Source organism: Ambystoma mexicanum, chromosome 4p, assembly GCF_040938575.1.
Source record: "Ambystoma mexicanum isolate Mex_15411 chromosome 4p, UKY_AmexF1_1, whole genome shotgun sequence".
NCBI classification, from domain to species: Eukaryota; Metazoa; Chordata; class Amphibia; order Caudata; family Ambystomatidae; genus Ambystoma; species Ambystoma mexicanum.
This window is the reverse complement of record NC_090927.1, coordinates 145,427,642-145,450,579: the sequence shown is the minus strand read 5'-3', so window position 1 is coordinate 145,450,579 and position 22,938 is coordinate 145,427,642. Positions and strand designations below refer to the sequence as shown.

The following is a 22,938-nucleotide window of genomic DNA, read 5'->3' as shown; positions in this document are numbered from 1 at the left end:
ATGCTGGGTTTCTCAGTGAGGCAGCTTAGGGACTTCAGGGTGACAGGCTTGTAGATGATGCAGCAGGATTTGAAGATGATAGGGGGCTTGCAGCGGGAGCCAGTGCAGTTTGATGCGGGTCGGGGTGATGGGGTCGAATTTACTGAGTCCTTTGATGAGTAGCATGCACAACACATTTCAGAGCGTTTTCACAATTCATCCATCTTATTCTGTAAATACCTTAATACCGACTGTGCTATGCACTAGAATGTTCATATGTGTCCCAGGGCTGCTGCTGTATCTATTGTCAAATTGGATGTCTTCAGTGATGCTCAAGGCGATGCTATGCTAAGAGGGTGATTATCTGCTGGCATGGATGAGTTATCAAGTCACCACTTCACCCCTATTAAAAGCCATGACCACATTGTTTGTAGACATAGGCTGGACGCATAGAGGGGCAACCATTACTAAGGAAGTTCTAAATGCCCTAGGGACAAAGGTGGACTTGTGGGATTGGCTCGAGAATTTCTCACATTTGAGCAGTCTAAAGACCTATCAATTCGTAAAATACAGATTATACACCTATATGAAACCTCAAGCTTATCTGTATCTTTGTCCTACTAAAAGGCTTAGACATGTTATCATCTTGTTCAGATTGGAACAACTGCCCACGTTGAGCAACTTGGGAGCCAGGGAAAATATTCCTGCCAAAGAGCGAGTATGTCGCCTATGTAAATCCCCTGAATGCCTGGAGACTGCCAAACATCTCTTAACTGAATGTCAGACATTAAATCATACAATCTTATTATATCATGGCGAATTTGTACACAACCCTCTAACTATCTGTGAAACATCATTCTGGCTTTATTGTACTAACACCTGCAATATGCATTTGTTTATTGCACTGTATAATGTCTGGCAGCAGATAGAAGTATGTTTGGGCTCCCTGATCTGAGCTATCTGAGTATGATGGTGTCAGGAACAGATAAGTTATATTGCCCGGCAAGAGGTCTACTACTAACTTTATTTTATCTTCCACATGAATTTGAAACAAACAGGTTCTTGGAAAGATGCTTATGTATTACTTTATGCTGCTAAGTTTGTACAGATTTCTGGGAAAAGATATTGATATATATATTTTAATATGATCTCTTCTCTATTTGTTTATTCAAACATTTTTAATAATGTTGTTTTTCTTTCCGTATATTGTATTTGCTGATGATTTGTTTGCATGATTTGATATTAATGTATGCAGTTTGTTTTATGTGTAAAGTTTGAATTTATTTTCAATCTATATCACATTAAAGAATTATTATTACTGTAAGGAGATTTCTTGGGGTACTTTCCTTAAAATTAGAATTATTTCTAGGTTCTGCGATTTTCAGATACTTTCCAATGTAACCATCTTTTCTGAAACATATCTCTTTATCAATCAGCATTATCATAAATGGAAGTTCTGCCCACACAGGCAAATTGTGTTGGTGATTTCTCAACTCTTAGGCCACTGGACAGGATCGATGTAATTAATTGTCCCTCTATGTTGTGACTTTTGGAAGACCTGGATGATTCCCGAGGACAGGGGAGAGCGGTGAATTCTGGGGACACACTTCTGGTGGAAGGGGAGACAGGATCAGCCCGCAGACAGCCTGGATGAGATTAGTGTGCATGGCTGTAGGGTAGTGGAGTCAACAAGCTGTATAAGGTTGTGTAAAACCACTCTTGAAACCTTCACCAATCCAGAGCACTTCCTATGGATGCGCACGTGTGACAATGAATGGTGAGGACAGCATGTTTCTATCCTCAGTCTTTTATGAACTGTTACATTCTGCTGTTTTTCTTTTGTTTTCAGTATGCCACCGTTTTGAATGGGGAGAACCCTCCTACAAGGTAGTCCTCCAACATGGACACTGTGGCCTTGGTAGAGTAGTGATGACTGTCATTGACCATGAAGTGTTGATCTTGCCCTTTGTCACATAGGATGTCTTTGAAGTGTCCTGTTTAGTTGCCAGGGGATGTGTCTGTAAGAAAATGAAATAAGAGTTGCTTGGATGGATGTAGATGACATTTTCCCCAAAAGGTTTGTCCAGCACCCCTGAAAAATGTAGTCATTAAAATGTGGAAAACCAATGCCTTTGGCCAAGACCCATTCATTTTCCTGTTGGGAAATTTTGATTCAATTGAACAACTGTATCGGGAAAACCGCTGGACGTATTTGCATCAAATAAGAAAGAAGTTGGGAACAAAGCATCACAGAAGTGCCTTTAGATGGGTTGGGGTAAATATACATCCAGTAGTTTTTAAGATATTCAATAGAGAAGGGGGTGCCCTGCTCCCAAAACCGTTCTGCATTTCCGATGGTGCATTCCAGCAACTCCCGCTTTTCAGAAATAATAAAACACCATCTTGTTTTTTTATCAATGCCTGCTGTTTTCGAGTAAAATTGTGGCAATTATGCAGTAAATTTACAAGAGAACAAATGAGGGCCAAAATACCCTATCCAAAGTGCATGCTAAAACCCCAAGTGTGCCAGTTTGCAAAATAAATGGAATTTGTTAAATGGTTCAAAACTTATTCAGAAAACAAAACAAAAAATGTTTTCCACAAATCATCTTCCAATTAAAAAGAACTTAGTGCTTCCATTTAATGCCCATTGCACGAACATTGCTGACCAGATTGGCACCAAATAAGAAACAAGTGAAAGTAGTGTCCCATAATCTGCAAAAACGTGTATATGTCCCATGGTGCATTGCGGCAGGGAGCCTTTTCAGAGATGAAAAGCCGACTTTTGTGTTTGTTTTTCCTTTTGCTCGATGCCAGCGATTCCCGCAATGCTTCTGAGAGAAACTGAAAATGAAAGTGCTCAAAATGATATTTGGTTGGGAAAAGTGGCGGATTCATATCAGGGTGCAGGTGGGGAGGGGGAAAGAGGACCAGCTGGGCAGTGGAGAAGTTAAGGGCAGGCTCTAGACTCTGTTTCGACAGAAAGTGTTCATCTTATTGTGGGAATTATGCAGCAACCTCTGGAGATTCCTGTGTTAGCGTCCGATGCTGTGCTTGGGAAATTAATTCCTCACACAGGCCAGAGAGTGAAAGAGGGTGATGGGGGAGGTTCAGGGGGGAAATGCACAAGGGTGTGAAGACGGGGAACCAGAAAAGAGGAAGGGAGGCACATAGTATTTATTTATTCACATTTTTAAAGCGTGCAGCAGCCCTTAGGCATCGTGGCGCTGTTACAGAAAGTCTGGCTGGGTACCGAGGATAAGAGATCTTCAAGGTTAAGTGGCAGGCATTGGTTGCAGATAGAGCTTCGTAGTTACATAGCAGGCAATGGTTACATAGTAAAGTGTACGCAGGAGGTGGTTACATGATCATCCTTGGAAACATTACTGGTTGGTGGATGCAGGGGATGCAAACTATATGGAGACTCTAAATGCATGCAGTGGGAGCGTAGGGCTAGTTAAACAGAGTGGTCTTGAGGGATTTGCGAAAGGTGGAGTAGGAGGGTTCAGCTCTGAGAGTATAGTGAGTGCCAGTGGGGACAGGTAGACTTATATTTTCAAGCGGTTTACCATTTCAGGGGAAATCGGTATATGTTGCATTACCACAGGAATGACCAATGGGAACGATTTTTGTAGGAATAGAGGACAGCATTGATCGAGCCACGCAATGCTAGCACGATGAATTATCTCGAAATAAAAAGAGGAAATAAAAGGGGGTAATAACGATACCCTCTGGATCTCTGGCGCTTGCCCATAGTCTTTTGAACCTGCACAGAGTTGGGATCATCTTCCAGGCAGGGGGGATAGGGGTCTTTTTATTCATTGGTGTAACATGTGCAGTGGAGGCGGTCGTAGGTTACAGCCAGTGAACCCTAAGGCCCTCTGTCTTATTACATAACTGAAGCCACATGGCCATTGGGCACTGAGGCTGCTGCCCATGGACATAGGCCATGGCTGGTGGGTTCTGGCTTGCTACTAGACTAGAGAGAGGGGGTATGGGCCTCGACCCGTAGGGCGGGGCCACTGGCCATCGCCAAAAGCCATGTCCAATGAACAACTTCTTTTTAAATCACTGGTTCAACATTTACAGTGGCTCTGAAGAAAACATTTCTGATCGAAATGTACATCGCTGTTCTTCAAATAAATACAAATATTCCAGATATACCACCTCTGCCCTTGGTAACCTAAAAAAGTATTTTACATGTTTTCCACCCATATGCACCTTCAATGTCATGCTAGAAATTGATAATTTATAGCAGTGGCTCATATCATTACTGTACATTGTTGTTATGCACCAATGGGGCAGTAATGACCTTTTTGTGCATTGCATGGGTAAGGTGGTGAGAGGGGGCGTTAGATGCCCACCTTTTCATCCCCTTACCATGGCATATTGTGGAACCTTTTTTCACTGTATTGAAGGAAATCTCATCCCTTCTGTAGAGTAAAAAAGGTTTTTACAAAAATTGTGGCTAAACTAGAATTTTAACCTCCCGCTCGAGGTGGTGGTAAGAAAAGGCAGATATTATACAGAAAGTCCACAGAAAACAACACTGGCAGCATTTCCATTGCACACCACTGCTGGTATTTGACCAAGCCCTGAATTGGGTGAATACCAAATACTGCTGATTTTACCATAATCGCCCAACTCTATATTTTATTTATTTATTTATTTATTTGCATTTGTATCGCGCAACTTGCAGCCTGGAGGCATCGAGGCGCTTTTACAAGAATATGTAAGAGGTTTGTCATACAGGTTCATGCGCCCAAGGCTTCTTAGTTAGTTACAAATTACAGGAAACACATTTCATGAAATACAGATTGATCAACGTTGCGGGCAAAGAAAGAGTAACAGTATGGTGGTTGTACCTCAGAGGAGTGGTACTAGGTTTTTAGCTGAATAGCTTAGTTTTGATGGCTTTGCGGAAAGCTTGGTGGGATTCGATCTGTCTTAGGTGAGAAGGGAGTGCGTTCCAGTGAGTGGCGGCCAGTGTAGGAAAGCTGGATCCGCCTGCACGGGCTCTACGGATTCTTGGCGTGAGAATCGTGTTACAGTAGCCTTCTCTGAGCGGCTTCGTGGCAGTATGCCTGGTGATTCTGTGGGAAAGGTATGGGGGTGCGAGCTCATGGAGACATTTGTGGGTGATGGCAAGGGTTTTAAAGACAATTCTTTCTTTAACCGGGAGCCAGTGAACCTGTCTTCTCACTTCAGAGATGTGGTCTCTTCTGGATTCACCAGAAGGCTGTGGCTGCCCTGAGTGCGTTATTTTGCACCAGCTGAAGTTTTTTGATGGTTTTTTGGGACGTTCCAGTGAGGAGAGCATTGCAGTAATCAAGCCTTGAGCCGATTATAGCCCTAGCAATGGTGAGGCAGTTCTGGCGTGATAGAAAGGGTCTGGCTGCGTTAAGCACTTTAGTGTAGTACGCAGATGATGAAGCAATGGCGTTGACCTGTCTATCCATAGTCAAGTCGGTGTCTAGGTAGACTCCTAGGGTCTTGACATGGTTGGAGACTTTGATCGGAATGCTATCAATGGAACATGATGAGTACTGCTTATCAAGGTTGCCCAGGGTGGTGGGTGACCCTATGAGCAGGAGCTCAGTTTTTTCACTGTTGAGGCAGAGCCAATTGTCTGCCATCCAGGATTCGATGGTGGAGTAGATGGTGGTGAGTGTGTTCAAATCTGGTCATTGTCCCCTGTGAGTGGGATGAGCACCTGCGTGTCATCCGCATAATTCCTATATGAGATGTGCATGGCGTTGAGGATGCTGAACAAGGGTCTTGTAAAAAGGTTATAGAGGGTAGGTGCAATGCACGATCCCTGTGGAACGCCACATTTGATGTGGCTAGGGGTGGCACAGGCAGAGTCAGAGAATACTTTCATGACTCTCTGCTGGAGAAAGGAGGGAAAAGTTGGCTTCAGTAGCTAAATGGCGACACAAAGTGTTGTGATCGACCAGATCAAAGGCTGCTGATAGGTTTAGGAGCAGAAGGAGCGCAGGTTTGCCTGAGTCTCTGATATCATCCATTTGGTTCTTTAAGTCTAAGAGGGCCGTCTCAGTGCCATGACGTGGGCGGAAGCCAGATTGCCGCAGGCCAAGGAGACGATTCTCTTCCAGGTATTCTTGGACTTGCAGGTAGGCTGCTTTGTCGAGAATTTTAAGTAAAAATGGGACGGTGGTGATGGGCCTATAGTTCCCTGGAACCGTAGGGTCAAGGGAAGGTTTTTTGAGGAGTGGGCGCACCCATGCTTCTTTGAGACTAGATGGAACGTGTCCAGACTGGAATGATGAATTAATTAATGCAGTAAGGAAGGGCGCTAGAATTTGTGCCGAATGTTTGACGAGTTGGGCAGGACAGGCGTCTCCTTTGCCGTTTGAGGGTTTGATAGATTTGAGCAGGGTGATTACTTCCAGCTCGGACATTTGTCTAAAATGGAACGGTGGGGATGATTTGGTCGTGGGAGATTTAGGCATATCCTTATGTAGATTAGCTATGAGGTTATTCAAAGCTTTTTGGTGACCGCGGATTTTTGTTTGGAGTAAGTTAAGTTTATCTAGCATGGCTGACTGGATACTGTTGCACCATTTCTCATCTTTAAGGAGAGAGGGAGGGGGAGCGGAGGGCTTTTCTAGTTCCCTAAAGATAGTAAATAATTCTTTGGACCCTGATTTGGCGTCATTGATCCTTGAGTTGAACGAGGAGGATTTGGCTAGGGTGATGTTGGCTCTGTAGGAAATGGAAATATCTTTGAAGGCATTTCTTGTGGCTTTCCAGGCGGAGAGTGCAGCCCTCTTTCGTGAGCGTTGGTCAAGCAGGTCTTTGGAGAACCATGTATTGGAGTGCTTAATTTTTTTAGCTTTTTGTAGGGTAAGTGGAGCTATGGCGTCAACTGCTTTGGTGACGATTTCTTTAAAGGTGTTGGCTAGAGTTTCTGGATCTTTGGAGAAGGGGGCTTGAAGGTGTGGCACCTGTAGGAAAGGGGCTAGGTTTTCGGCAGTGAGTTGGCGCGAGCTCCTTGCGAGTGCTGCCGGGAGGGGGGTGATAGGTCCAGGATGTCCTTTTTTAGTGTCTATGTTGAATTGAAGATAGTGGTGATCAGACCAAGGGATGGGGCGGTTAGCGATGATTTGGATGGCGCAGTTATGTTGGCAGATCCAATCTAGAGTGCGTCCTTTGACATGGGTAGGGTCTGTGATAGATTGCATGAAGCCCAAGGTAGAGAGGGCCTTCTTGAGGAATCTGGCATGGGAGTCCTTAGGGTCGTTGAATCCTAAGTTTAGATCACCCAGGAGGATGACTTGGGACGTTTTTTTGATATTGTCAGACAGTGAATGGATGAGGGTGTCCTGAAAGTCTATGGTAGGACCAGGAGGTCTGTAAACAATATGCATGTTGATAGTGCAATTGTGGGAGACACTAATTTTTAGTGGGAGGTAGTCAGAGTTGTGGACCAGTTTCCCTTCCACTTCTCTAATGGCCAGAGTTTCCCAGGCAATGATGGCTACACCCCCGCCTCTCTGGAGGGCCCGATCTTTTCTGAAGATGGTGTACCCAGTCGGAAGGGCGAGAGATAGTGCTGGGCCTGAACTTTCACTAAGCCAGGTTTCTGTGATTATTAGTAGGTCGAGGTTGTCATTAATGATGAGGTCATTAATGTCTAGTGCATGGGCGGGTACTGAACGGGCGTTAACTAAGGCACACCTGAGGGTCCTGTTGGACTTTGAGAGTGTGGGTACATCATGCAAAGGGGCAACAGAGGGCTCAGGCATGGTAGACAGTGCAACATTGCTAATAGGCATCACAACAACAGGCCTAGGGGCCACGGAGGGCTTAGGCATAGTAGGCAGTGCAACATTGCTAATAGGCATCACAACCACAGGCATAGGGGCCACGGAGGGCTCAGGCATAGTGGGCAGTGCAACATTGCTAATAGGCATCACAACAACAGGCATGGGGGCCACGGAGGGCTCAGGCATAGTGGGCAGTACAACATTGCTAATAGGCATCACAACAGCAGACATGGGGGCCACGGAGGGCTCAGGCATAGTGGGCAGTGCAACATTGCTAAAAGGCATCACAACAACAGGCATGGGGGCCACAAGTCTTTTGGGCGTAGTAGGCAGTGTATTCTGACTAATGGGCAAACGGGCCACAGGGGGCTCAGGTGCCAAGTGCCTAAGGGTCCCAGTGTCAATGTTCCTTATGATCACATGTGCTTGAGTCTTGGAGTGAGGCGGTGTCAGAGGCCTGGTCTCATTGGGATCCCGAGTGTTTGGTGGGCGTGGTGAGAGTGGGGCGCATCTGAGGCCTAGTCTTGTGTTACGGTAGGTCAGGCTGGGGACGAAGTGGGACGGCAGATGGAGGCGTGTGCGCGACCGCAGCCGTGCATTTCTGAGAAATACAGCGAGGGGGAGAGGTTTCCCTTGTTGGGAGAGGAGCGTAACAGCAGAGGTGGCTTTGGGTGTCTTACCTTGAGGCAGAGTGTTTGGGGGCTCCTTCCGCGACGTCCAGCAGCGGAGAGCTGCAGAGAGGGAGAAAGGCCTTGTCCCACGGCCTTCTCCCTGCAGCTTTGCCTGCGGGTCTCCTCCTCCTCCCTTTAAGGCAGGAGGGGAGGAGCTGGCAGGGTGTAGTGGCCAATGGGGAGCTGGGGTCGGCCCGATGATTTTCGCGGGCATGTTCCCGCTCTGGGAGATGTTTTCACAGGTTGCTTGGGCAACCAGCACGGCCTCCTCGCGGCTCCGTGCAATTTCGAATTTCGGCTGCAGCAATGTGGATTGGGCGGGCAGCGGCTGTCTGTGGCTGACTCTCCAGGTCCAGGCGGCGCAGTCTTGTTGATGAGGCGTGATCCCTCGCAGCGGAAGAACCCAGAGCGCTTGATATCAAGACTTCCACTGGACTTGCTTGGCTTCTTGGAAAATGTGGAAACATTAGGAAGGAGTCCATCCAGGTCCAATATGCATCTGTGTGAAAAATAGGTAGGGTCTTGAGAGCATGTATTCTTGCTCTGCTTTTGGTACTTCACACATGTATGTATGTTGTGAAACTGCTTTTTCAAAGAAATAACTGTAAAATGAAAACTTAGGCGGTGATAGTACTATGAACAGAGCAACCTCAATAGATTGGCCATCTTTCTTACCAAAGAGCTACTAACTGGAAGAATGAAGATAAATGTTAGTTGATTTTGACTTTTACTGGTCAGTGTACCTTTGAGCTCGAATGTATTTTAGTAATTATTTCATTTGAGATTTTTAACAAAGTTTGATTGCTTTATATAAGTTATTGGATTTTAATTAAGCTTTATAGCCCTAGCGTAAGGGCTGTACCATGAGTTATGGGCCCTGAAGACTAAGTTAAAGGGCCGAGCCCAGCAAGTTACAGCCCGAGGGTGTGGTCTATAAAGTTATTAAGTTCTAAAACAATTATTTTTAAAGGCAATATGCCTGAAGTGGTTGCTGGGAACTTTCTAGTTCCCAGCAACCACTTAACAACCTAATGAGGTTGGCGTGACAGCCTGGGGAAGATTTTATCTAGTGAGGGGGGAAACTGAGCCATCCTTGGGGCTCTCGGCGTGGAGGTCCCTCTGATCATGGGAGGGACCGTCGCACTCAGAGCCGTGAGGGGTGTGGAGTTGGCAGAAGGACTCTCAGAGCGGCACACCCTCTCATCACAGGAGTGCCACGCTGACAGCTGTGTTTCTGCTCTGGTGGCAGGGCTCCAGAGGGCTCTGTCTCCAGCACAGAGACACTGGGGGACATTACGTTGCATCCCCTAATTGATCAATTTCCTGGCCATACAAAATACCAGCTCCTATGGCCCAGAAATTGGCCAAAGTGGGAGTGCCACGTCACTCCCCCACAGAGGCGTAGCCAGGATTGTCTAACAAGTGGGGCCTGAAGCTAATGTAGTTAGGCCCCACGCAGTGACATTAACATCTGTCACTGCGGTGACGAGTGGGCATTTACCGATTGTGAGGGGGCCTTGCCCGCTCAGGCCCTGCACTCTCTACTTCTATGCTCACCCAGGACGAAGGTTATGGCATTTGAGTTTAAAATTCATGAAATGTTTGAATTTATTGTGTATGCTTAGTAAATTAACTTTTCAATTAAGTCTTTGAAACCTTAGAGTGGTGAAATCGAAATCCTATTGATGTGTGCTTTTATAGAAAATGCACAAGTTCTTTTTTTGTCCTTCAATGAATCAGATTTAAGTTGATGTAAAAAAGTGTTTTTTTACAAATTCTTCCAAAGCAAAGAAAAATACTACACTTAGCAGCATTATCAGACAAGTAGATGTTGAGCTGCATTGGAAAAAGACCAGCATTTTCTTTCTGGGGTCATGGTTTTAATGGGATTATTACGAGCTTGGTGACCACAAAATCTCTGTCACCTTTATCATACCAGCACATTTCACATTTGTTTGAAAGGTTGAAAGGTTTGAAAGGTTGACGAAAACCCCCCAGCACTTGGCTGCCTTTTCTGCTGCATTTCCGACACATTTCCACCCGTGGAAGCCCCGTGAAAGTCCCGCTTACCCGCTGACTTTCGCTTTTGTTGTTTGCTGTCTCAACTTGGACTTCGTTACAGCGTATTGCTTTTGCAAAAGAAAAGAACTGCAAGACCTACAAGGCTTTGCTCTAACGTTCTGCGGGCGTGATTATAAAAACGAGGTTGCGCGCGCACCGCGCGCGCACACCCGTGGAAGCCCTGTGAAAGTCCTGCTTACCCGCTGACTTTCGCTTTTGTTGTTTGCTGTCTCAACTTGGACTTCGTTACAGCGTATTGCTTTTGCAAAAGAAAAGAACTGCAAGACCTACAAGGTGAAGATTCTTAAAAGGAACTGCTCATAAAACTGTCTTATATAAATACACACACTTACATTATTTTTCTGTCTTGTTTAAGCTTTGCTCTAACGTTCTGTGGGCGTGATTATAAAAACGAGGTTGCGCGCGCAGCGCACGCGCGCACTCGTGGAAGCCCCGTGAAAGTCCCGTTTACCCGCTTTGCAGCACTTGTCGCGGTTTGCGTTTGGGGCGCAAGACTTTCTAATAGTTTTCATTCATTTTTAGGGTTGAGTGTTTTGTGTCAATGAAACGTGTCATTCCAACCCTAAAATCAGGCATGCCGGCAGTATCTGCCATGCACTGCACTAACGGCGAAGGTCCTGTCTCTAGTCCGTTACATTGCCCAATAAAAAGATCTAGGTTGAGCTCTACTCCACGCATGAGTACATCTAAATCTAAATCAAGATCCAAGGCAGAGACTTTATTGGGTATGGACATTCGACCATTCTGCCGTGATGCAGCTCAGCTGGACTTTAACAGTGTGGATTGTGACAGAAATGCATTACAGCCTAATTGTCGATCGGATAACCCAACTGTTATAAATAGATGTCATCAAGATGGAAAATCATTCGCTCAGTCCCCAAACGAGGTTAAAGAACAGGAAATACTTGGTTGTCAGGTGAAACATGTGTTCCAGGCGCCTCCTACGGTAACTTTTGCCAAAGAAAATATATCTCTGACAGATAGTATTCTGTTGAAAAATGTTCTAACTGGGTCTGATCCTAAATCTGTAAAAATGCCTGTTTTTTCTGTTTCATCTGATGTTGATATTTCTAATTCAAAACTGTCTACAATTTCTACTGCTGGTGACATGGCTGTTATTGACTTGGACACAAATGCATCTTGTTTCTCTGCCCATACCCTATCTGAAAATCTATCGAAATCACTGGTTTTATTTACAAATGTCAGTGAAATGAATTCAGTGAAGCATGTATCTTTTACTGCCCCAACCCCACGGAAGTGTGTGACGAATCATTTCTCTTCAGTTGAGCAGGTTGAAAATATGAACGGTTTAACCGGAATTGCTTTAACATCTATGCACTCTTTGGCTAAATTGTTTGAAGCTTTAGCCAATCAGGCTGATGTTCATTCACAACAATTAAACCAGATTTTGGCGTGGCAACTTTCCACTACAAATAAACTTGAGAATCTAGGAGGTTTATCCATACCGCCCCTTCTGTACAAGTCGGCAAGTTCTCAAACTTATATACAATTAGATGGGCCTTCACAGAGTTTTCAGAATATTCCTCATATACTGAATCCCATTATTGATGTAGCAGGTTTTGCAAATGAATCTATGAGTGATCAGAACAAAAAACCAAATTATGCTCTTTTTGATGGTGCAAGGACAAATGTTTTTGATTTGCCTGTGAAATCAGGCTCTAAAAAGGGTGATCTGGTTAAGAAATCTAAAAATTGCAGATCTCTACCCAAGCGAACATCCCAAATCAAATCATTTGTTAGTAAACTGTCGCTTCCGCCAACAGCAATCAATACTGCATCTAAAGCTATAAAAAAAAAATACTTGCTGCAAGCTCAGTTGAAGAAATCGAAAGCAGTGGCACAAAAGATCATTACAGATCAGTCATATAGTGCCTTGAATGCCTTGATAAATGAAGCTGTGGATGCTGCTAAAGATCCAAATGAAAGTAAATCTTGTGAGGTACAACATCTTATTCCTACAGCAGTTGTGGAGGAGCAAGGCCTCACTGCTCGGCATAGAGAAATAAGACAAGCAGTGGATGATTACATGGCTTCTCAACCTTCCCTTAAGAAATTGGCCCTAACGATAAATGACATTACACCATCTATTTTAACAACATCTTGCTCTAACGCAACAGTTAGTAAGAGTGTGCTTGGTCCCCTGGTGACACAAGAAGTACTTTTGGCTCCAATTCAAGCCTCTCATATTAGCCAACAAATCTTACCATCGATGCAGAAGCCACACCAAAGTAAGAATGTTGAATTAGCATCTCACATCCCTACTTCTGCTGATATTGCAGAGGTAATTAAATCTACTCTATCTAAGTTTTTTGACACATGTAATTTTACAAATGTCAGTAATGCTGGATCTAAGGTTCCAGACATTAGAAACTTGAATAAGCTGCAAAATCTGGCCAAACTAAAAATTCCAAGTTCTAGTATAAAGCGACCAGCACTCCATTCATTGCTTTTGAGTTGTAAACCTGCACCGGCTCCTCAGTACAATTTGAATAGAGCCTCTGTCTTGGCCATCCTTAGTGAAATTCCTGAGCTTGATGATATTGCAACAATTGATATTGAGCTAGTTGAATTCACCAATGAATCGAAATGGTCGTCAGTGATTCTATGGATGAACTCGAAGGTTGTAGTAAACACCATCAGGGCAGTTAAGTCCCAGTTTTCTGACCTTGGTTTTGTTCTCCAAGCAGGACCCAACTCGGCCGAGCACATTTCTGTGGAAATTGGGAACCACATTATACATCAAAAAACGAATACAAATCTAGTCAATTGTTCACATAATTGGTGCAATTTTAATTCAGAAAATGCTCAGTGTTAGCATCGGGATTCTCTGCAAACATATTTATCTTTGATTATCTGGAATTCTAGAGGGCATAGGCACCTAATGAATAACCAGGTCTCTGACCTTGTTTTGATTTCGCAAACTCCTAAAGGCCTTCAAAATTTGCTATCTGCTTTAGCCTCATATGCTGAAATAAATCGTCTAATTGTAAATCTGGACAAATCAGAAATACTAATATGTAAAAATCGAAGCAAAACTAGAATGGGAAATTGTTCTTGGTCCATCAGAGAAGTCCCTCTGAAAATAGTTGCCGAATATAAATATCTTGGGATCATATTTCAGAATACGGTCACGGACAACGTCCAGTTAATTAACACTCAGTCACAATTATCTACTTTGATCTCACAAGCTAGAAATTTACCTTAAAACACATTCTCCTTTTTTATGAGCAAAAGGTAATTCCAATACTAATCTATGGCATTGAATCTAAACTCTATATGAATGATAAAATGTGGGGCAAATTTGAAGCACGTTTTTGGAAATCGGTATTGTATTTACCAAATTGTACTCCTATTTCAATCTTGCGCTTTGAATTAGGCTTGAACTCACAGGCCTCTAGAGTAAAAAGGAGAATGTGTACCTTTTTCCGTAAGTGTATGATGGGTCTTGAAAATAATAGTATTTTAAGTACTGTTGCGCATTATCTGATTACTTCAAACCATGTTTTTCCTCTAAAATGGCGTAACCATGTCTTGAATATTTTGGCTGAAGCCGATATAACTCTAATGCTTTTGATACAAAACCCATTGCGTGCTAAAATGAAGTACTATCGGTGTGAATGGATACAAAATAGAGAGTCCTGCTTAAAATATCAAGATTTTAATTCTGATAACTTCAGCAACAAAAAACTAGGCCACTTGGCAGGGTATCTATTAAAATGTCCATCTTCGGTTGTACGGACTAAATTCCTACGATTTAGATTGAACCTGTGGCATACGAGGGAAGTGCTTGTTAGGCGAAAACTTATTCCACCGGAGATTAATTATTGTCGATATTGTGAGTCTGTATATGAAAAAGAAACTTTGCAGCATCTGGTGATATCCTGTAAAGTGCTAGTTGAACAGCGAGCCAAATTTTTCACCAATTTGTTAAATGTACATGAGGAATTGGATGAAAATCAAGTCTGGAGCTTGCTATTTTCGCATAACAAATTAACAGTGATAAAAGCAATAGTACAATTTTTAGAGGCTGTTCTGCCGTGTGGAATCAAGTTGAAATAATACTAATTCACAGTTTCATTTTATTATGCTGATTGCTTTTCTTATTTTAGATGTAAAAAGTGAATTGTGTATTTGTTATTTAAATTTTATGGACCTTTCGTTTATCTTCTTTTATCTTTTTTGTATGATATGTAAATGTAATTTGGTTTGTGTTTGAAAAGTTGACTTGTTCAGCTGTAACAAACTAAAAAATTTTTAAAAAAGAGGATTTTGAACTTCATGAATGGATTCTAAGGGCCTCATTACGACTTTGGAGGTAGCCATGGCGCTATTAGCGCCATGGCTGCCTCCAAAATCGGGTCTGGGTTCCCTGAATGGGGAATTACCGGGCCAATCCGAGTTCGGAGGGCCCGGTAATTCCTCCTACTGGGCCTGGACCTTCCCCATTCCCATTTGAGCCCCCATAGGGCTCAATGGGAATGGGTGCAGGAGCTAACAACGGGCCGATTACGACCGGCCCGTTGTTAGCTCCCTGGTCCCCTTGCGGGACCCGCTGTGGGCGTCTGGTAAGACCAGACGTCCACATCGGGTCCCGCACGGGGACCTCGTAATATTGCGGAATGGTGTTAACGGGTCCGCCTCCATTAGCGGCACCCGTTAACCCATTCCGCAATACTTATAATGAGGCCCTAAGAGTGTTACTGTGACACGTTAAGATTTATCAGCTAAACGAGATGAGGTAACAGGAAATGAGTTTAGTGAGGTTTCCACCAGAAATGCTGCTAAACTCGGAATGAGGCCTGTAGCTGTGACAGCTTTGTACAGGGGTTAAACCAGCAGAAAATGCACCACAGCTCCTGTTGATTGACAATCACTGATGTATGTCATAACCACAACCTCTAATTGCTTAATCAAGAAAAAACAAAAATTCACTAAGCACTGGCCACCTACCTAAACTTTGTTTTAGCAGGACAAACAATAAAAACTCAAACCAAATCTAAAACTTTAGGGTTAATACTAGACTCCTCTCTGACGCCAAATCCCCCAAAAAAGAAGTAATCAGCGCCTCATCTTCTCATTTAATGACTTTAAGGCAGGTTAGACCATTACTCTCAGAGAAACATTGTGCGATTATTGCTTTGGCTGTTGTTGGAGTGAGTCTGGACTACTGCTATGTCCTATATACTGAGTCTACAATGAGCAGATGCAAATGGATCTAGATCACGTGGCCTAAATCCCGCCTAAGTCCCGCCCACCCATCAATCACTGTTAAACTGTTGGTGCCTTCCTGTTTTGACGCTCTTTCTCCCTACTTAAGCAGCCCTCCAGCCTCTTTTCCTTTGCAGTTGGTGACCAGGTGCAAGTAGTTCAAGGTCACGTGTCATAAGCCCGACCCAACCTCTTAGCCTTGCCTCTTCCCTTCTGCTCTTGACACTTGCCCGGTTGTCCAAAGTGAAGGGCACACAAAGAAAAGAGGAATTCCTGTTTGGACCAGGAGGACCAGGGCCCAAACCCCTGCTCTGACAACAGTTAGGCATGTGCCAAAATGTATTTTCTCCATTTGTCCACAGAGGCCATCCCCAACATCACCAGGCAACGGCAACAACATCACCCCTCCTCTAAAGCATGGACTCCGCAATGCAGCAACCTCACCTACATCAGCTTCAAGTCCATCAGCACACCCTCACCATACACAACACGGAGGTCAATGCTCGCCAATGTCCGCTCAGCTATCATCATGCAGCAGACATTGCAGACCTCATCACTACACACAACCTTGACGCCATCTTCATCACTGAGACCTGGCTGACAACCACATCCACCCCACATCCTAGACGTCCTTGTCCCTGACGGCTGCAGTATCCAACACAGAGACCGGCTGAGCAATACAGGCGGAGCCTTGCAGTCATCCACTAGATCATGTGGCCCTGCACCAGACTTGACGTTGACAACATTGGCTCCTTCCAAGTCCTCTCCTGCCACTTTGGCTCTCCCCGGGAGACACAGTCACCTTCCATCTCATCTACGAACCACCCAAACTGAACAACACCTTCATCAGAGACTTCACCAACCTGGTCACCAACATGTCCCTTGCGCACGCCAACATCTTCTTCGGTGACTTCAACCTCCCAAAACTGATAAAGGAAGCTCTCCTCTGCCTTCTCGACACCCGCCGCCTCACACAACACACGAGAAAGGTAACATCTTCAACCTAATCCTCACCGTACTGCCTTCCCTCCACTACAGCTCTCCTCTCCTGCTTGACAGTTCTGACCACCTGGCCGTGCCTTTCAACATCCTGCACACACCACCTCAGTCAAGCTCTCCCATCATAAACCCATCAGACAAACGGTCCGGTCTTTCAAGAACCTCCTGGTGGAAGACCTTGCCAACCTCCACCTCACATGGACGGAACACCCCCAACCGAACTGCGACTCTCTGCTGGAAGCACTCAACGACACCCTCTCAGCCACCATCGACCGAAAAGGGCCCCTGAAACAACGCACCTGCAAACCGAAACTGTCAGCACCCTGGTACATGCAAGAACTCCACCTCAGCAATAAAGTCATCACGAAATAAGAGAAAACCTGGCGTCAATCAAGGACCGCGTCCGACCTGGCGCTTTGCATAGAACTCTGGGGAACCCACTGACAACTAATCAACACAGCCAAGGCCTCCTAATTTCAGAACACCATAGCAGAAGCCGACAACAAAAGCAGAGCCCTTTTCAAAGCAGTCAAGCACTGCGTCAACCCGCTACCCGACCCTGCCATACAACACTCCATTGAAATATCCACCACCTATCAACACCTTCTTCATCGACAAAATCAGCAAGATTCGCCAGCACATATACATCAGCTCTGCATCCATAGGCCCACCTCATGTCCCTCCTCGTGCAATCTCCACACCCTACACAACATTCAAGACACTCTCTACATAGAACCTGGTAGAAACCCTGGGTATCCTCAAAGCCACATCGTGTACAGACAACATGCTGCCAGCATCCACCCTCAAGACCCTCCCCGCCAAAGCTCTCCTTCCCTACCTGGAGATCATCAACAGCTCTCTAATTCAAAGGCACTTTCCCATCGACCCTAAGCACAGGATAAATCCTCCCTCTACTAAAGAAACCCACTCTGGATCCCGACAACCTAGATAACTATCACGCCATCACCCATTCGCTTCTTAGGTAATATCATCGAGAAAGCAGTAGCCGTGCAACTGCAGCAACACATCAACACCAACAATCTCCTCCAAACCTACCAATCCAGGCTCAGACCCAGATGCAGCACAGAGACGGCAGCCATACAGATGGTTGATGATGCCCTAAACATCCTTGATGACGGCCGTCCCTGCTTCCTGGTTCTACTCGACGTCTCAGCTGCTTTCGACACAGTAGACCACCAGGCGTTCCCAGACACTGTACTTCAGCGCATTGGGATCAGCAACCTTGTTCTACACTGGTTCAAGGCCTACTTTGCCAACCGCCAGCAGTTTGTTCAGATGGACTCCTAACTGTCACCTGTGGAGTCCCGAAGGGTTCCAGCATCTCCACAGTGATCTTCAACCTATACATGAAGCCGCTTGGAGCCCTCCTAGCCACACACAACTTCCACATCCACAAATACGCCAACGACACACCTACCTCAAGATTGACTCCATAAAGGACATCCACAGGCTCAAAACCTGCCTCTCACTAATCCAGTCTTGAATGTCTAGTGCATACTTAAATCTGAACCCCTCCAAGACCAAATTCATACTCCTCACCAACAACACTGTATACCCAGACATACAGACCTGGCTATCAACCATGAACCGTGAGGGCTTCAGACCCGAGTTCACCTCCTACGCCAAGTCCCTCAGGTTCCACATCAAGAAACACATCTCCTTCGAGATACACATAGCTAAGAATACTCAGACAGCTTGTTATCAGCTCTCCCCCTGCGGAAAGGCAAGCCCTTCCTCCCTCCAGACAGCTTTAAATCCTCCATTTAAGCACTGGTCCTATCCCACCTGGATGGGGGCAATGCCCTCCTTGAAGGCTCCCGTCGTCCTCCCTTGTGCCCCACAGAAGTCCCCTACATGCAGCCGCGCACCTCATTAAGGGTTTACGCAGATCCAACCACATGACCATGCCCTCATCGTCCTTCACTGGCTCCCATCACTCGCGAAAATCACCTTCAAGTCTTGCTGCATCATCTATAAGGCATTCGCCCTCAAGTCACCCAGATACCCCGCGGAGTATCTCAGCATCTGAGGCGGACCGTGCACCACCAGAAGCCAGGACATGTGCAGACTTGAAATCCGCTACTGCAGAAAGGAAAGGACCATAAAACAAGCCTTCTCTGCCTGCATCCCTAGACTATGGAACCTCCTACATGTCAGTATCAGACTCACCACCACACTCCTACAATTCAGAAAAGAACTGAAGACCCACCTCTTCTAGGAGCCACTCTTCCTCAATACCTATGCCAGAACATTGCCCCCCGCGCAACCTGACTCACTAATTGCTGTCTGCCCCTGCTCTTCAAGCCACACTGTACAGCTGAACCCTTCTCTGTGCCCTTCTGTATCCTACTCCTGTTGTATATCTGTTCTGTTGTTACCTCCTCAAAACACTCCATTATGCATCTGTACAGTTGTATACCTTTGTAAAGCGCTCCGTTGTCTATCTGTATTGTTGTAAAGTGCTCCATTGCTTCTTGAAGCTAGGTCCGCGCTCAAGAAATACCATAATAATAATAATACAGAGGCTGCAGATTATTCAGAACTCTGCTGCATGTATTGTTTCTAACACTCCGGGACATGTCCATATTTCTCCTGTTGTAAGAAGACAACACTGGTTACCGGTGAAAGCCACATTGATTTTAAGCTTTTAACTATAGCCCACTTGTTAGGACAATTTTTCTGAAGTCCAACTAAGGGCTTCATAAAAACATTCAACTGAGGCAGTACAAGACTCCACTCTTAGTTTAAGGCTGTACCACCTGAGTATAGGGTAGAATAGACAGAGCAGCCAGGCTTATCTTAGGAGGGAGAGAGGGCGGTAGAAGCACTACGAGTGAAATTGTAATACAAATGATCCAAAGAAACACTGAAACACTATGTATTGTAAAAATAAAGGATTTATTTAAATACAGGTAGGCCCAGATAAATCTAGGGGTAAGTAAGTACTAAAACATTATAAAAAAATCACAGTATAAAAACACAACACTATACTTGAAAGCACACAGACCCAAGTATAAACCTTATTTGGAACACCTAACAGTAGTCCTAGGGAAGTCAAAACCTTGTTATACACATTTAGTATAGGTCACGCCTATCCTTTGGGAGTAAAAGACCAATGGTTACTTTCAGATTACATACAGTAATAGAAGGGCAATAGGCCCTTCCAGTTGTACAGTGACTCTTGGAACAAATCACATAAACAGTCAACTGGACAGTATACTTTTGGTGAATAGTGAAACACTTATCCTAGGTGCAGTAAAAACCTATAACTACTTTTGTCATAACACACAGTTATACCAGGTGAGTAAAACCTAAGGATGTAATATACCATTACAGATGCTTTTAAAATCAGGGATCCCCAGATTGAGGTAAGCAATAAATCTGGTAACTTGTTTTGGGTGGTACACAGCTAACGCAAGGTAAGTAAAACCCACATACTTTAACTTCACAATGAAGGGGAAAGTAAAATCCAATGTCACACTTTACTGAATAGTTATTCTAGGTAGGCAACAACCTAATGTAGACTTGTTAAGGACAGGCTAGCAGCAAGTCAGGGGAAGCAAGACCCAGTTGGGGGACACTCATACAGTTATCCTAAAAGGACTAACCTGGTGATACCAACAGTTGGAGGACACTCATACAATTACCCTACAGGAATAATCTGGTGAAACCAACACATTACTTTTGTAAAGAGGCACAACCTAATCACAGGAGAGTAAAACACCTTCACATCTACTTTCTATTAGACTGGCAACACAGTGGCTAAGGAAGAAAATATGTTAACCACACTTTTGAGAATAGTGCATTACACATTCAAGATCAGTAAGAACTTTTGTAACTGTTCACTCTTAGAATTACAGTAATCAACCAACTCTTTACAGGTAAGTAAAACACTTGATTTCTTTTCTAGGCAAAGTCCCAATCCCTTCAAAGTATGTCCCTTATTCTTGGAGCAGGAGTGTTCTCAGTGGCAGAAGGGGGGTCACTAGGACTAGTGACCAACAGGCAGTGTTAGGATAAGTTCTTTAGTCAGAGTACCTTAGGAAAACTGGGCAAACAGGTGAGCATTTTACTTTTAGAGTTAGAAGAGGGTCCGGGGGCTTCACAGGAAACACCCCAGCAGGATTCTAGCAGTGGGACTGGGTGCACTGGATGAGGGACCTCCCAATCACAGAAAACACCCCAGAACTACACAGAAATCCCAAAAACGTAAGGTAAGTATATGCCCAAGCCAACACAGTACCTTAGCAATGAAAAAGAGATTACAGCAGGAGAACTTCAGGGACTGCAGCCTAATACCCGGTCAGTGGATTCCTTGTCCTGGAGACTGAACACAAGACCTCAGAAGGGACTTTGCAGCAGGGATAGATGAAGAAAGCTCTAGGCAAGATTTCCCTTGTGGCTGAATGCGGTTCTGCCGATTTGGCGCCTTTTCAAGGAGCACAGAAGAAGACAGAATATCGCGATTGAATTCTCGTCGTTACAAAGGTCCAGCACTCTTTTGAGGGGACTTGTCGGACTCAATTCGTGTCTCTGGAGAGACACCAAGATGCCCACGAAGTTTCAGCGAGATTCGGAATTCGGAAGACCGTGCACAGCACAGTGGCTGGAGGTCGCAGGGTATTGGGGTATTGCAAGAACGCAAGGTCGCAGCAACCCGTGGGATGGTTCAAAATGCAGGTATTCTTGAGTCTAGTGGGTCTCACCAGGCTCTGGGTTCAGGTCGTCGTTTTCGGAGACCCCAGGTTGATTGGAAGGAAGGGCTGCAGCAGGCTCATTTTACACAGCAGGCTCTCCGGTCGCTGGAAATCATTCCCGCCGCTTTTCCTTCGTCATCCTCTTCGGTTTTCTGTTCCAGTGGTCGACATGACTTCAGCTTCCAGATTTCCAGTATTTATCAGGAACTACAGCACAACCTCTGCATTCTCTCCCCGCATTTTACAAGAAAGGGGCATCTGGTTGTCCAATCAGGACAGTCAGCCCCCCACTGGGATTTGTCCCAGTTGAAGCAAGGCGTAAGACAAAGGATGGGGAAGTTTTGGACTCCTCCCCCACTTCCTGTGCTTACAGACTGACTGGAGCCTGGGCGGGGTGTCCAGGGGACTCCCGCCAAAGACAAAAATCACACAAAGGAATTTCCCACCCTGGATGTCAGGGGAAGGAACAAGAAATGACAAGAAACACTAAAATGGCAGAAAAAGAAGACAGCAGCCATTTTGGTAAAATGAGCACCCTTAGGTGCCTTTACTGCAGCTGTGATCACAGCCCACGGTAAAGGTGCACCAAATTAGTAAAAGGTATCACTGCCACCAGCCATTGAAGGTAAGTGTGTCACTGTAACATAATTGTTACCGTTTTTATGTGAAAGGGGATACATTGTATCTCCCCAGCACTCCACATAAGGTGGGGTGTGCTGGTTTCACAGAATAAAGTGTAAAAGGGATCCAAAGATCCTTTCTACCCTTGGGAACTGTAGTTCACTCAAAGTTAGCACAAGAAAGGTAAATGGGGAGCCCCTAGGGCAACCCAACAACAACAGGCACTTATTGCCAATAAGTTGTTAAACATGATAACTTTAAAAGGCACTATGGAGAGTCTTAAAAAAGATACCCATAAAAAGAGTTAAAGATTAGGTGAGCGTGGAAAAAGGTTCCCACTCACTGAGGTATTAATGAAAAATATCCCACTAGAAAAGCAAAAAGTTCTTGGGTTGAACCAGCAAAGGAAGATTTACCAGATCTGTGGAAATCTTACCTAACACTCGTCCCCCCCAGACTAAGGAACAGGAGAAGCTAATCCTCACCTGGATGGACCTCTTGTTTCAAGTCGGTTAAACTGTTTGCTGAGTCAACCAGCAATCAATTTGTAACCCTTGCTGTGATACCTTTTCTTATATTAGTTATCATTTGCAAACTATATGACCTACAAGTAGTGTTGGGCACTTTACTCTTGTCTAAGGTATAGGGGATCTGATTTAACAGTCCCTCAGAAGTTTTGACAACTTCTGAACCTACAATAGGCTTTTTAAAAGGGTTCTTATTAAGAAGTCCCTTAGACCTAGAGGGGTCTCCATGATTCCTCACCACCTCTCTCACATGGGCAGGTTGGGTCTCAGGTATCCGAGTTGGAGGGGTTTTGGCAAAGCATTGTACATCCTTCCACTTCCT

At 44.8% G+C, this 22,938-nt stretch overlaps 1 pseudogene; it reads left to right on the top strand.

Annotated features, from left to right (window-relative positions):
• LOC138453086 (fucolectin-like) overlaps positions 1–22,938 on the top strand; it is a 114,723-nt pseudogene that overhangs the window by 29,389 nt on the left and 62,396 nt on the right.